This window comes from Alligator sinensis, unplaced genomic scaffold (assembly GCF_000455745.1).
Source record: "Alligator sinensis unplaced genomic scaffold, ASM45574v1 scaffold551_1, whole genome shotgun sequence".
In the NCBI taxonomy this organism is placed as follows: domain Eukaryota; kingdom Metazoa; phylum Chordata; order Crocodylia; family Alligatoridae; genus Alligator; species Alligator sinensis.
Genome location: NW_005842526.1, coordinates 45305 through 60729, shown reverse-complemented (window position 1 = coordinate 60729; position 15425 = coordinate 45305). Strand labels below are relative to the sequence as shown.

The 15425-nt window shown below is 50.1% G+C and overlaps 1 pseudogene; it reads right to left on the bottom strand.

Annotated features, from left to right (window-relative positions):
• The window catches only part of LOC102375159, a 40260-nt pseudogene that overhangs the window by 20762 nt on the left and 4073 nt on the right, over positions 1 to 15425 (bottom strand).

Sequence of the window (15425 nt, the reverse complement as noted above, 5' to 3'; positions counted from 1 at the left end):
CCCCGGCCCCTCCTCTAACCCAGCCAGCCTGGCTGCTCTGCAGCACCATGGGCGGATCCAGGGCTGCAGAAAGGGGGTGCAGAAGCCACCGTCTGTGCTACAGGGATGGATGCAACCCCTGCCCAATGTCCCCCCCACCACAGGGCAGGGGACCACACTGTAGGAGCAGAAGCAGGGATGTTTTCATTCCCTCAAGCAGGTAAGAGTCTTTCCTCCCTGCTCCCTTCTCCTCCATGCTCAGTAACCCATTCCCCCTCTCCCATTGACCCCCACTGTCACTGTCCCCAGCTAACCTTGGAAGGGAGGATGGGGCTCAAGAGCTGCACCTGTCCTGCTGTAGCTGGGATGCACATGGAGCTGGGATTGGCTGGAGATGGCAACAAGTGGGTTCCCTTCCCCTCTACCTGCTCCCAGGCTGGTGGGGAACACATGAGGGCGGGGGACTGGGCAGGGAGGAGGGCTGAGCCCAGCTGATGCAGGCAGCAGCAGCCGTGGAGCTCCTCCCCTGCCACCACCCCTGGGCAGGTGGAGACAGTGGCAGTGACAGATGTGGGGGTGGGGAATGGAGGCAACGTGCCACTGAACATGGAGGAGGAGTGCGGGGGGGGGATTCTTTGTTCTGGAGGCTTAAAACAGTCCCTGGCTGCAGCTCCCACAGTGTGGTTGACCTAGAGGGAGTGTGTCCGTGCCACTGCACCTCCAGATCCACCCCTGCATGGTACCAGTGGAGATGCTCATGTGGAGCTCAGTTCAGCTCAAAGTTTTGATCATCCTCTGGCTGCTGGAGAGAATCAGGACGTGTTGTACAGGGGATGCAGGCAAGGGAAGGACAACTGTGTGCACTGCTCCATAGATCTCTGCTCAGGCATGTGGGGTCTGGTATCAAGAGCAGGGTCAGTCCCTGGCTCCCTGGGAGAGCCCCGTGGCTTAGCTGGCTCACCTGCCCGCTGCCGTGTCTCAATGCCTGCATTGGTTTGAAGCACCAGCCCAGCATCTGCAAACACCCCTATGTTATCTCTGCCGCCTCCCGGGGTGCAGCCGATGTCATTCTTCTCCACGGTGTCCCAGATCTGGGAAGACAACAGGAGTCATGGGGCCGCTCCCTACAGCACCTGCCTCCTTGTGTCATGTGGGCAGGTCACTCTGGCTCTCTGTGCCTCCTTTTCCCTCTAAAATGGGGAGCCATGGCACTGCCCTGCCACTTGGGAGCACTACAAGGATCAAAGCTTCAAGAGCGTGAGGTGCTCAGGCAAGAAAGGCAGCTGCAGAGCTACCTAAGAGAGATGCACAGCTGTTAAGGCCAGAAGGAACCATGTGTTCTGGTCTCCTGTATCTATCCCAGCACCCTTGATCTCCCAGTACCTGCCTCCCCTGCAATGAGTCTTGACGGTATTAGCTCTGGTGATGCAGCCTCAGGCTTAAAGACCAAGTTCCAGGTCGGGTCTCTTCTGCCAGCGACCCACCCACAGGCCCACCAACGTGCTCACCTTAGCCTGGGAGAGCTTGTGCTTCTTGTTTAAGACATACACGGCCTTATCCACAGCCACCAGTCAGACTTTGGCTCCAGGGTCTCCCCTCACTCGGAGATGCATTGATGCCCCTGGTGCCTGCACGCGATTGTCCTGGTCCGAGGCACCCGTTACCTTGAGCTTTCATGATGACGAGAGGAAGTAGTGAGGAAGCCATGTGGTGGTAACAGATCCTAATTACCACAGGGTCCCATGGGGATGGGATCCATGTGAAACCCCCAGGCTACAAAGGCACAAGCAGCCCCTGGGATTTGAACCCTAGCCCTTGGATCTATGAACACAAACTCTTCCTGCTCTCAAGCACAGCAGGTTGAAGGACTCAGTCCCTTTCTAGCAAGCTGCTTTGTCTGTCTGGATAAAAACCTGTCTTTGTCTGGACAAAAACTCAGTGGGTCATGTGTTCTCTCCATCCCCCCTGGACATAAAAAGGTGCACAAGCTGTCCAGCAAATTCTTGGGGATAACTTATTGACACAGATGGCAAAGCTAGCTAGGGGGGAAGTTCTTTGCGATCTGTTGCTTACCAAAAGGGAGGAATTGGTTGAGAATGAGAAGGTGGAAGGTGACTTGGGGAACGGTGACCACAAAATGATATAGAGTTCGAGGTTTTAAAGCAGGGATGGGCGAAATATGGCCTGTGGGCTGGATCTGGCCAGCCAGCTGATTTTATTCAGCCCATGGAGAGGCAGTGTGGGCGGCAGGTCCTGGGTGAGCAGTGCTTGAGACCCCACCTCTTCTGGCAGGCGGCGCAAGCGGTGGCTCCAGCTCCAGCCTCTGCTGGAACCACGGGGAATGCTGGGTGGACACAGCCCTGCCCATCCACCCAGCACCGCATGGCACCAGCAGAGGCCAGAGCCCGAGCTGCCGCCCACCAGCAGACGTGGGGACCCAAGTGTGGTTCACCCAGGGCCTGCTGCGCAGTGCTGGGCAAGTGGGGCTGCTTCCACCCAGCATCCCACGAGGTGCCCGGGAGATACAGTCTGGCCCCACAGGCCCTGGGCGAGCCATGCTTGGGCCCCAGCCTCTGCTGGTGGATGTTGCCTAGGGCCTGTGGGGCCAGACTGCATCTCCCAGGCGCTGCATGGGACGCTGGGCAGAAGAAACCGCACCTGTCTGCCCGACACCATGCAGCAGGCCCTGGGCAAGCTGCATTTGGGCCCTGGCAGCTCTAGTTCTGGCAGCTGTGTGGTGCCAGGTGGGCAGGCAGGGCTGCTTCCACCCAGCAGCTGCCGGGGCCCAAGCATGGCAGGATGGGACAGTGCAGAGGCCTGTGGCCAGGCTCTATCCCCTACCCCTGCAGCTGCAGACGTGTCTGGCAGCTGCCGGCTCCAGGTTCCAGGCAGGGTGAGGGGGAAGTGGGCACGGGCTGGGGAGCACATGCGCAAATATGTGTGTGTGTGTGTGTCCACGTTTGTGCATGTGTGTGCGTGCAGCCCTCAACAGCTCCCCAAAACTGGTTAAGTGCCCTTCCAGCCTAAATAATTGTCTACCCCTGTTCTAAAGGAAGGAAGGAGAGCAGCAGAATAAAGACTTTGGACTTCAAAAAAGCAGACTTCAACAAAGTCACAGGACTGGTGGGCACGATCCCCTGGGAGGCCAGTCTAAAGTGAAAAGGAATCAAGGAGAGATGGCTGAACTTTAAGGAGGCCCTTCTAAGAGCATGGAAGCGAGCTAACTCAATGCATGAAAGGACTGGAAGTGCAACAGGAGACCAGCCCAGCTAGACCGTGACCTCTTCTTTGAGCTGAAACTCAAAAAGGAATCCTACAAAAAGTGGAAACTTGGTCACAGCACTAAAGAAGAGTATAAGAGCATTGCATGGGTGTGTAGGGAGAAAATTAGCAAGGCAAAGGCATGATTTGAGATGCACCTGGCAAGGGACATAAAAGGCAATAAAAAGGGATTGATTCCTCAAGTATATCAAAAGAGGAAAACCAAAGAAGACCTGCAGGTCTCTTACAGAAAGCAGGAGGCAATATAGTTATGGATGATGCAAAGAAGGCTGAAATATTCAATGCCTTTTTTACTTCTCAAACAGAGGCAGCTACCAGATGACAGTGAAGTTGGTGGCAAAGACAGGGAAGGAGTCAAACAGCCTATAGTTATGGCAGAACAGGCTAGGGATTACTGAGAGAAACTAGATGATTTCAAGTCAGTGAGGCCGGATGGGATACCCTCTAGGTTACTGAAGGAATTGGCTGCAGTAATTTCAGCGCCATTGGCTACCCTCTTGGAGAACTCGTGAAGGTCGAGTGAGGTCCTGGATGACTGCAAAAGGGCAAATAGAGTGCCTATCTTTAAGAAAGGGAAGAAGCAGGATCGGGGGAATTACACACCTGTCAGTCTAACCTTGATATCTAGAAAGATCATGGATCTGGTCCTCAAGGAATCTATTTTGAACAAGGTGATCAGGAACAGCCAGCAAGGATTCAGAGCAAGTCATGCCTGTTTAACCTGATTTCCTTCTATGATAAGGTGACAGGCTCTGTGAATGGGGGGAGAGCAGTAGAGAATGACTGGCTAGGCTGCAGCATTGCAGGGAAGGACCTGGGGCCATAAACTCAATATAAGCCAATAAGTAGACCATAAGCTCAATATGAGTCAACAATGGGCACATCTACATAAAATGCTAAATGAGCAGTAAACTAATTCTACTACATATTAGCACGTCACGGTAAAAGCCATACTATTGTGCTAATGCACAGTAGAATTAGTCTACTGTGCATTAGCGTTACTTAAAAGGCATGCTCTGGAGCTACTGAACAGTAGCACGGGTTACTACATATTTAGTTAGCACCAGTTATTACAAGTACTAAACTCCACAGTGCATTAATGCATGTGTAGACGTGTCCAGTGTGTGCCTGCTGCAAGAAGCGCCAACAGCATCCTGGGTTAGATTAACGGGAGTGTCGCTTGCAATCAAAGGTAGTGATTCTGCTGGCCTACTTAGCACTGGTAAGACCTCACCTGGAGTCCTATGATCAGTTTTGGGCCCTATACTTTAAGGATGTGGTCAGTTTAGAAAGAGTCCAGCGCAGAGCAACAAAAAATGATTAGGGTCCTGGGAGGTAAGATTTGTGAGGAAAAAGTGAAAGAACCAGGCTTATCTAGTCTGGAGAAAAGACGGGTGAACAGGGATTTGATAACAGTCTTCAAATACCTGCAGGGCAATTACAGAGGGGATGGAGATAAGCTTTTATCTGTGGCCATGGGAGACAGGACTAAGAGCAACAGCCTCAAGCTTCATCAGAAAAAATTTAAGTTGGAAATTAGGAGGAAGTTTCTGGCTATGAGGGTGGTCAAGCACTAGAGCAAGCTACCTAGAGAAACTGTGGAATCTCCATCCCTGAACATTTTCAAGAGATGCTTGGAGAGACATTTGGCTGGGATGGTTTAGTCAGGGATGATCCTGCCTTAAGCAGGGAGCTGGACTAGATTATTTTACTTTCCTATGATCGTATTATTCTGCACGATGCTCTCTCAATGCTTTCCATGTGAGAGAGTTAGAGCAGGGCAGGTTGGGGTGGTGATGTGTGGAGCACTAGCTGCTCCACCCTGGCCCTCTGCAAGGACAGCTTTTTACAAGTCTTGACTCCATTTTCAAAGCCATTTCTTTGCCTGGAAACCAGCTCTCTTCTCTCACGCAGAATTCCTCATGTTATCTAAGCACTGATAACATAGAGCAAGGCTCAACCCACCGTTCCCATGCAGGTGTCCTTGATGTCTACCCAGACTGAGTCAGCCACAACCTCCTTCTGCCCAACATGGTAGTAAGCCACGAGGCGGAAAGAAGGAAGGAGGTCTGGTGTAATGGGCAGGGACATGACCACAACATCTTGCCCAGCTTACCTGTCTTGTCTTCCAGCCCGAATGACCTTTCCTTTATTCAGGACCTGGTGGGGAAACATGAAACATCATCTCTGGATCCCAGTGATCATTTTAGGTAACCAGTAAATTCCCACGTGTTTTATGGAGGAAGGTCAGTATCATTATTTCAGTTTTGCACAAAGGGAAGCTGAGGAACAGTGGGCATGTCTATACATTTATTAATGCGCTTTAGGTAATGCGCATTAAATCTAGTACTTCTGGGCACTTTTACACATGCTTCGGGGCTGGGGGGCGGGGTGGGGGGAGGGCAGTGCTTTAATTAGAGCCACTCTCAGAGCCACTCTAGTTAAAAGTGCTACCGCATCTCATGCATCAGCATCCCTGTGCTTAAAAATGGTGATGGGGGTGCTCATTCAATGAGCTTTAGTTCAAGCACCTGCACCACCATTTTTAAGCATGGGGACGCTGATACATGTGACACAGGAGGCTGCTGGAGTACAGTAATTGTCGTGCTCCAACAGGTTCGATTAACTGAGTCGGCTCCAACGCACTGGAATTCCAGTGTGTCGGAACAGCCTCCGTGCTCATGTATAAGCACCCTCTATTGTGAAGTACCAGAAAAATGCACATTAGCCTACTTGCATGTACATTAGCTAACGAGCACTTTTTTTTTTTTGTGGTGCTTTAATGCGCATTAAAATAGGCTAATGCACATTAAAGTGCACATGTAGACATGCCCAGGGAGGGTTTGAGACTCCTGCCTGACCACATTAGCCAGTGGCAGACTCAGGAATAAAACTCAGGAGTCTCAGATCCACTTCTAGCTGCCAACTGAATGGCTCTTCCCAGAGCTGGTGAAAAATCCAGGAGTCCTATAGCTCCCAACTTCACAAATCCAACTCACAACACTCAAATCCCCTTTCACAGCAGAGCCAGAATCCAAGCACCCAGATCAGACCCCATTCCCTTCTCAAAGCTGGGATATAACCAAGAGTCCTGGTTCCCTCCCCTCTGCTTTCCTAATCTTTCCCCAGAGCTAGGGACTGAACCCAGGAAACCTGACTCCTAGCTCCCTCTATCTTCCTTTGCCCTGCTTCACACACAGAGATGCTACCTCTTACCAGGTAGGTGAAATACTGGATCTGGTCCTTAACCCCAGCATTGCTGTTCCTCAGGTTGAAGTTCACAGTCAGGGTATCCTCTGGTTTGAGCACAGTGGCTGACACAGAGATGTGGAGGTAGTTTCCGGAGTCTCCCTGTGTTCTGTAGGCATCCATACTCCAGACTGCAAAGCTCTGACGCGCCTTGGGGAGGCCCACAACCTCCGTTTGGACCTGAGGGACAAAATAGTAGGGGGAAGAGAAAGAGAAGGGGGTGGGGGGGTTAAAGTCATTTAATCAGAGACAGTTAGGGTCAAGGCCACTATCATGGAAGGGTGAATGGAAAGGCCTGCTGCACCAACTGAACTTCCACTGGAGACCTGGGATGTACTAATTAAGTAGGAACCACAGCTGAGGCCCATGGACACCAGGCACCTGATTCTATGGGACTGAGTGCAGGAGCAAGGAGGGTTCAAGCCATCTACCAGTTCAGAACAGCCACAAAGCTGCTCTAACTTGCCTTCTGCTCCAGACAGCCCCATATAGCCTGGGAGAAGCAGGGAGTTGCTAGAGTATAGAGCACTTGGGAGTATGGAGATGTTCCAGCTGCAGCCTCTCTCTTTGACCCACTGGGGTGGCCAATATCATGGTCTCATTGTATCAGGGCCAGAAGGCATTGCTTTCATCAACTAGAACCACCTGTCCATCTGCCTGGGACATTGCTGAGGGCCTGATACCAGCCCAGTCCAAGATCAGACCCATCCCTGATCTGGGACCAGAACCCAGTAAGTATCCCCTAGGTCCTGTGTGACCCTATACACACCTTCACCCAGAGCTGAGATGCCTCCAGCAGGGTGTTCAGAACCAGCTGTATTGTCCCATCATCCTGTGTCAGGCCTCTGGGGCCTGTGGATGGCCCACCGCGCACAGGGACCTGGGGGGCTGGGGTACCATCTGGGTTCACCACAGAAACCTGAGTATCAGAAGAAGGGCAGAGAGGTCAGCCCAGATATCTTGGCCATAAACTCTGTGATGGCTAAAGGCCACAGACTAAGCCCTTAAGGGCCTGAAGTCCTCTGTCTATTCCCAGCAGAGACACGTAACCCACTGGCCTGTGTGGGTTATGCCTCTTCATCTGTGCCTGCCCTGAGATAACACGGGTCAGTAAAAAACCATGCTAGAGAACCTGACGCTTGACACTAGCTAAATGCTCCCTTGACCTTTCATCCCCACTGTCTAGGGAAGAAAAGAGCCTCATCCACCCTTGGGCTCTCTGATGAAGCCGTTGCCCAGAGGGAAGATTTGGAGCAACATGGACACTTGGATCATTGCCATCATCACTATGACCCACACATGGATTATCACCATCATCTTTGATTTCTTGGCCTAGAAGCAAAATACCCTTTCATTCTACCATGTACCATTGTACCACAAGCTGTCCTGCCCTTTACATTTCCATGAATACATGTCAAGGCCTTTGGCAATGGGTTGGACGCAGCTCATGGTCCATGAAGAAGCATCTTGGTTGGGCTGTTTTTGCATGTTCCAATAATCATGGCAAGATTTCTCAAGAAGCTCTAATGACACAGATCTCAATATGCACTTTCAGAAAGCTAAGGACCCCTGTTTCCCAAGGGTTGTTGCTGTGTTTGAGAGAAATCGGGTTGTGGAATAACATCATGGAGATGATGTTCTGGAAATGCTGACCACCAGAAGTTACCATCAGGCTATATGGCATCCCAGGCTTGAAGTAACTAGAAGATCTTGTGAAAAGGATTTCGTAGGGAGAGCTGACTATGCGGATCCCAGATTTCTCAGCCTCCACCATGTCGCTCCCTGGGGAAGATAAGGAAGAAGGTTGTAGTTGTGGTTAAGGCATGAAAGTGGGGCTTTGGTTTGATTCTTGGCCCTTCCACAAACTCTTTATGAGACTCGAGGTCACCCCATCATTCTGTGCCTCAGTTTCCCCATCTCTCAAATGGAAATAACAATCCTGTCTTTGTCTCTGGAGACATTGGAAAATTCTCCCCTCTGCTCCCTCTACCCCACAATGGCTGAAAGATCGGCAATGTCAGAAGATCACCGCCATGTGGCAAACAGGTGTGGCTTATCCATGCTTGGGTTGGTCTGAAAGCCTAGGAGTTAGCGAATGGGTTTTCTTGCTTACCAGTGTCTGTCAGCACTGTCACAGTGACATAAATCGAGTGGCCGAGCAGCTGGTCTGGCTTGGGGAACCTTCTACGTAACACTGCTCCGGTAAGCGTTGCACAGCCTTTGCCATTCTGGATCTGAACTTGACAAGCACAAAACATGCTTCAGTCACCTGATGTCTTTCTTCTTTTTCCTCTGTCTCTCTCTCGCTCAGAGTCAGATTCAGTGGAAAGTGTGTTAGATCATCTGGTCTTATCTCCTGCATATCACAGATTCCACCAGTTTTGGCCATGTGGGGGCTACTCACTGGCACTTCACCAAAGCATCTCCCAAGAAAGTCTCCAGCCTGGCTCTGAAGACATGGAGAGATGGAGAACCTCCCATTGCCCATGGTTATTCACCCCTATAGATAAAAATCTCTGCCTATTTTTACATCTGAATTTATCTGATGTCCTTAATAGACACTGAGTGTATCTACATGTGCAATTAACATGGATAAATAAACTCCAGTGCAATTTGTGCTGGAGTTTATTGCTCCCAGGTGTCATGTTTACATGTGTACCTGGGACTGCAGCACGTTGAGCCCAGTCGGAGCAGCCCTGGCTGGCAGAGGGTCTCGGGGGTCAGCCTGCTAGCCCAGGGCTGCTCTGCCCTGGTTCATTGTGCTGCACGTTTGGATGCTTATCTTGCTGGGATCTTTTGATCTGGATGCTCAAGGATCTTGATCCTTGATCCTTTGACGTTTATCTTGCTGGGATCCTTTGACCATACCTGACTTCCTGCTGGACTCAATGATCTTCCAAGGTCCCTTCCAGCCCTAATGTTTATGAAATCTATGAATCTATGAAACATGCTGCAGAGGGTTTGGTTGGGGCACAAAGGTGCTATAGTGCAGGGCTACCTAGTAGGCAGCCCCAACCCTGAAGCACCCGCATGCCCTAGCCAGCCCCAGTCACCATCTACATGTGCATTTCAGCACAAGTAACTATTCTACTGTAGAATAGTACTTGTCCCGGACAGTACTATCCTATAGCGGAGTTAATTTACTGTATCCTAATATGGGCACATGTGTAGACAGTGAAGCTTTATTGTGGACCTGAGTCAACTCTGCATTAAAGCGCATGTATAGATGCACTCACTGTGTAACATTCCCCTTGGTTACTAATGGCCTGGAAAGAACTTAATCATTCTGGCAGGATAGGAAGTAAACAGATGATGTATTTCTAATAAAGTACAGAAACATCCCAGCTTTTTTCAGAAAAATTACTAATAATTTCATCATCTCCATCTAGTAATGAGTCTATTCCACTGCTAGTATTGCTTTTTTTCTGAATACACTTAAAATTCTTCTCCTGATTATTCTTTATCCTGCCTGGCTATGCATTTTTCCTTGACACCTTTAGCTTCCCTTACTAAGTGTCTACACTTCACAGCAATCACTATGAAGGAGAAGTGGTCTCTTTCCACTTTTTTTCTATCTGTTGCATGCTGGGGCAGGTGGGGATATTTGTTACCTTTTTCTTCAGGGGTCAAGCTCTAAAAATGACTCCAACTTTCATCCCAGTTTCTCTGACAGCAGAGCAGACAGTGGTGTGACTGGAGTGGGGTAAATGAAGCAAATGTCCCAAGTGCTAGCTGACTTGGGGGAGGGAGCAATGAAAAAAAGGGTTGCTGTTGGCATGATCACACAGCAGCCAGAAATTGCTGCTGCCCCTAAGCCTGGGTGCTCGGCTGTGTCCCTACACTACTGAGAGGAGATATCACAAAAGCAAACTCTGTCTGTTGTGACACATTCAGGATTTTGGAGTCAGGAAGCTAGGTTAGAAGGATGTATTCTCACCGGGACTTTGTGGAGTGAGTCCGCAATACTCTTTTTCTCTTTATCCATTATTATTCCAAAGAGTGCATAAGCATGGCCTTGAACTGGCTTCCCATATAAGAACCTGCAAGGAAGAGAGACCACAATAGGGAGGGGACATTTTCAGTATAGCTCCTATTTAACAGGTGGAGGAAACTGAGGCAGAGAAGGGAAGGGGTTTGCCTCAGGGGCAGTTGAGCTGAAGAACTAACTGGTAGCAGTGGTAAGCTTTTATCCACTTTTATCCACTTCAGTGAACCAAGTGCTAAGGAAAAACCAGGAGATAAATACAGATTCCAGTACTGCAACCATTCATAGACAAAATCAATGGACTCCAAGTGCAACGGTAGGTGTCTAGAGAGGCCAGTTAACTCTACTTAGAACAGATGGGGCTGTGAGTTGACCATGAGCCTAGGCAATACAGAAATCCCAGCTACCTCCCATACCCTTTAGCCCTGAACTGTACAGAGGGAGTGACAGACTTACTTGGCTGTGATGTCAATAGTAAGCTGATGGTCATTGAAGTAGAAGAACTTCTGGGAGGGCTCCAGAGTCACTTCGAAGGAAGGCAGCACTGCAACAGATCAGAGACATCCCAGTATTGACTCTGAGGGCAGTCACATACGGCAGGATGGCATCCAAAGGGAGATCAGCAATAAGTGTCAGAGAATCACATCTTGCTATTGGAGACATGGTCTCAAACACGGGTGACTCTGAGAGGAAATATGCTCGTTGGGAGTAGGGTCCTCAAGGAGGACCTGCTCTTACTGGGAGACCCAGTGGGAGAAAGGAGAGGCTGGCAGCCAAAGATATGTAGGTTTGATTCCAGAGAGGTGGGATCAGAGGGCACCAAGAAGACAGACCTGACTCAAACCCAGTGAGGGTGGGTCCTGGGGGGCCCTCCCTGTAGACAGCTGGAGTCCTACCCTAAGAGATATTTCCTGGTTGGTTTCCTCTTGGTCCTTTCTTACTGTTTCTAGCCTTTTTCCAGCATGCTCTTCTACTGGCTGGTCCTGTTCATCTGGGAGATATGGGCAAGCGTTGCTCCGTGGGGCCTACTTTTCCACATGGCTGCCATACCTCTCGCCAGGAAGTGTCCTGGTCTCCCATCATGACTGCTCTCTCAAACCGAGTGCAGAAATATTTTTTTCAATTAATTTTTTTTACAGCAAATATTGCAGATTCAGCACCACCAAAATGTCACACATTCTGGAAGCACATAACCTCTGACCTCCTTCGACCAATGCTGACAGATAACTAGAGGGATGTGACAGAGGATGGATGACACTAGAGAAACCCAGTTCATATGCTCTCCCTCTAAAGTTTCTACTACTGTCACTGGGCTAGATGGACCATTATTCTGACTCAGTATGGCACTGCTTATGTTCTTATTCATGTTGATCTCTCCCTTGAGACACAGACATCAAGCAAGCTCTGAGAGACGATGGTCTTCCTGTGAGCAGACTAGGGGAGGACAGGTACCGTATTCCTTGACTTCAAATTCCACGGTGAAGGTCTCCTGAGGGGCATGCTGATATTTACAGATGATCTTTCAGATGCCGTTGCTGCAATAAAACAGCCAGGTTGTTCAGAGACAAGTGCAATCATTCAGGCTGGTACAATGCATTCCTAGGTTAAATCCTCAGGCCGGGAGTTAGGAGATATGTGTTCTACTCCCAGTCTTCACTATCCCACGTCAAATCAGCTCAATGAAAATGAAGATCATCTGGACTGACACCTGCTTCATTGACAGCAAAACCAGACTAATCTCCTAAATCCTGATCTGAGCAGGATTGGCCTGAGGATACCCCAGCATGAGCCCCTCAGTGTACCTGATCCAGGAAGACAGGGCAATGGCACAAGGCACCCTCCCCACATCCCACCCTTGTGCAATTATCCATTAAATCAAGTGAGTGCAGCACTCCACCCCCCACTCCTGTGGACCCCCGGCCCCTAGGACGATTTAGGAGTAACTATGCCTATGTTCTACTATTGGTATTTCCCAGGCCTTTGGGCTTTGCTGGTTTCTGCAACGGTCCAGAAAGGAATTTTCCTCTTCTGCTACTGCTATAGGTGTTGGGCAGGGGTAGTTTTGCTTTCCCCAGAAATGCTGGGTATCAACAGCAGTCAAAGCTAGGGATTTTGACTGGTCTGTGCCAATGCACCCACTAGGACTTAAACGCAAAGGTTCTTGGCTAAGGGGTCTTGCCCGTCTGCTCAGGGTCAGACTGATGACCTTATTTGGGGTCAGAAAGCAATTTTTCCCCATGGTCAGATTGGTATGAACTGTGAGGGTGGGGGTTTGTCTTCCTCTGTAGTGGTGAGGGTGTGGGGAAGGAATTGGCTTTCTTCCTGGGATCTCTTGAGCATATTTTAACAACCTTAGCAGCAGCAGGACGCTGGCCACTCTGGTTCCCCTCCTTTACCTGTGGCAGGTTCAGGTGTGATGTCTTGTGGCTGTGTTAGGGTTGACCATGTAGTTTTGCTAATAGGTTAGAGAATGGATTTGTATAGGATGGTTTGGACAGGGATGATCCTGCCCCAGGCCTGGGTTTGGACTAGACTGCTGAAGATCCCTTCCAGCCCTACTTTTCTATGATTTTATGAAAACTGAGATAATACTAGTAGTGTAATTGCTTTCCCCCAGTGATTACAACTCACTTCACTATCTCGGGGATCTTGTAGGTCCTGTAGATAATGCTGCTTTGGTCTGGAGAGGACACCATGTTCTTCTCCACAACGATCCCATCTGGATTCTAAAGTCAAGGAGCAGAAAACTGGTCAGAAATACTGGAGGTGTGGGTGGAGTAGCAACTACTACAGCCCCTTCATCTAAAAATCCCAAGCAGTAAACCTCTGCTGAGAAGAAGACAAACATCAAGATAGATCCAGGGAGCAGGTGAATTGGAATCAGAAGAACTAGGTTGTGGGGAGCACTGTGGGGCTGGGCTGGTTATACATTTCCCATCAAAGCTGTTATCCAATAGAAAATAGGTTTTTCCATATGAAGTTTTTCCCCCCCCCATAAAAACCTTCACTTTTCATGAGAAAATGTGATTCTTTGCTGAAAAGCAGAATGATCAAAACGTGGACAGGTTGCTGCATGTGCCTCCCAGAAGATGCAATTCAAGTGTCTCAAATTCTCGTTCTCCTTTCCTGAACTACAGTTCTGGTGTTGCATGGTGGCAGCGTGACTGCCGCCATGGGCCACTTCACTGTGGTGCACTGTGGGGGATGCAGTTCCACCAGATCACCCAGCCTTACGGACAAACTAGGAGCACGAAATGCACCTCTCGTGAAGCACTGCAGCACACTGCTGAATGCTCACAGCTGTTTTTTTAATAGGTAAACCCAACATCTTCCAGAAGGTGAAAAAGAAGCCAAATATCTTCTGACCAGCTCTACTTTGAATCTGTAATGGAAAAAAGCTGTAGCATGATAATTTGTGTGTGCATACATGTAAACATGGGTGCATATATAGTGCACGCGTGCACTCACACACATGCTATAGTATAACAGGACCCTGCCTCGGGGGCTGGCTGTGGTGCCCTTTAGTGGCCCTACTTGCCCCACTTGCTCCCCTCTGGCCTCTTAGGGGATCACCCTGTTATCCCACCTGCCACACCTTGATGGTGAAATTGGGGAAACTTCCCTCAGAGACCAATGTGAGCTTTCTGGACAGTTGTACTGTGGGGCTCTGACCCCCTGGGACTCCAAGTCTCTCTGTTGGGGCTCAGACCCCCTCTGGAAGTCCCTGTACCAGGCTACTAGCCCTGCCCCCCTTGCACTGGGCCCTGTTGGCCTCAGTTACAGCCCTCTAGGCCTGGGCTGCCTCAAGGGCTTTAATCGTGGCCTCTTGCTGCCTCCACAGCGAAGCCTATCCCTTGCAGATTGTACCCTATGCTCTTCACTGGGTCCATTGGCCCCATCCTGGTCTCAGCCCTTTGAGACCCTCGCTCTTTCTATAGCGCACTATGGACTGCTTGGCCTGGGTCCACAAAGCACCCTGGGTCCCAGACCCTGGAAGGACTCAATCTTGGCTTCAGTTCCTTCCCTATTCCCACTCTGGGACCCTGGCCCTGTCTTGGCTGTAGCCCACACAGCCCCCAGGTCCCAGACCCTGGAAGGGCTCTGTTTGGGGTTCAACCCTCTCTGACGGGAGTGCCCCTCAGGTATCCCATCCATGGACTCCCCATCACCCCTATCAGCTATATCCCAGCCTCCAGTCTTCTGTGTCCAGATCCCAGAAGCTCCCAGTCTTCCATCTGTTGGCTCCCTCCAGCACCCCTGGGTCCCTGGGATGGCTGAGTCCCCTCCCTTAGCAGCCCGGGCTTTCAGGAGCTCCCTCCTCTATGCCAGTCAGGGCCAGGATGCCGCTCTAGTTCTGGAGCTAGGCATTGCATATACTGGGCTCCACTCCTTAATGGTCACCTAAACTCTGACTGACTCAGAGGGCTCTGCTCAACCCGTTACTTACTCTGTCCAGCTGCCTTCTATCTTCTCCTTAGTTACCTGTCTGCTTGCAGGTTGGCCCTTGTGGCTTACTGAAGTGCCCCTTGCTTCAGGTAGCTGTCTGCAGCTCTGCAGCTCATCTCTGTATCTGCCCTGGTGCTGCTTTCTTCTTTGCAGCTGGTTCCTGCTGTACCATATTGCAGCCCTGCAATGATGCTCTCCTTCTCTCTAGGTAGCAGGAGTTAGGAGACCCTACTACTACTACTACTACTACTACTACTACTACTACACACATACATATACACATGCACGGAAAAATGTGGGCAGTTGTTACAGCAATGCCATTGCCTCTGCACTTGCAGAAAGCAAGTGGAGTAGAGTGGTAGGGGAAGACAGAGAACTAGAAAGCATCTTACCATGACCTCCACAGAAACCGACTTCAAGTTGGGGTCCAGCATGTGGCTCACAGTGACAAGTCGATACTTCACTAGGGGAAGAGGAGGGGGAA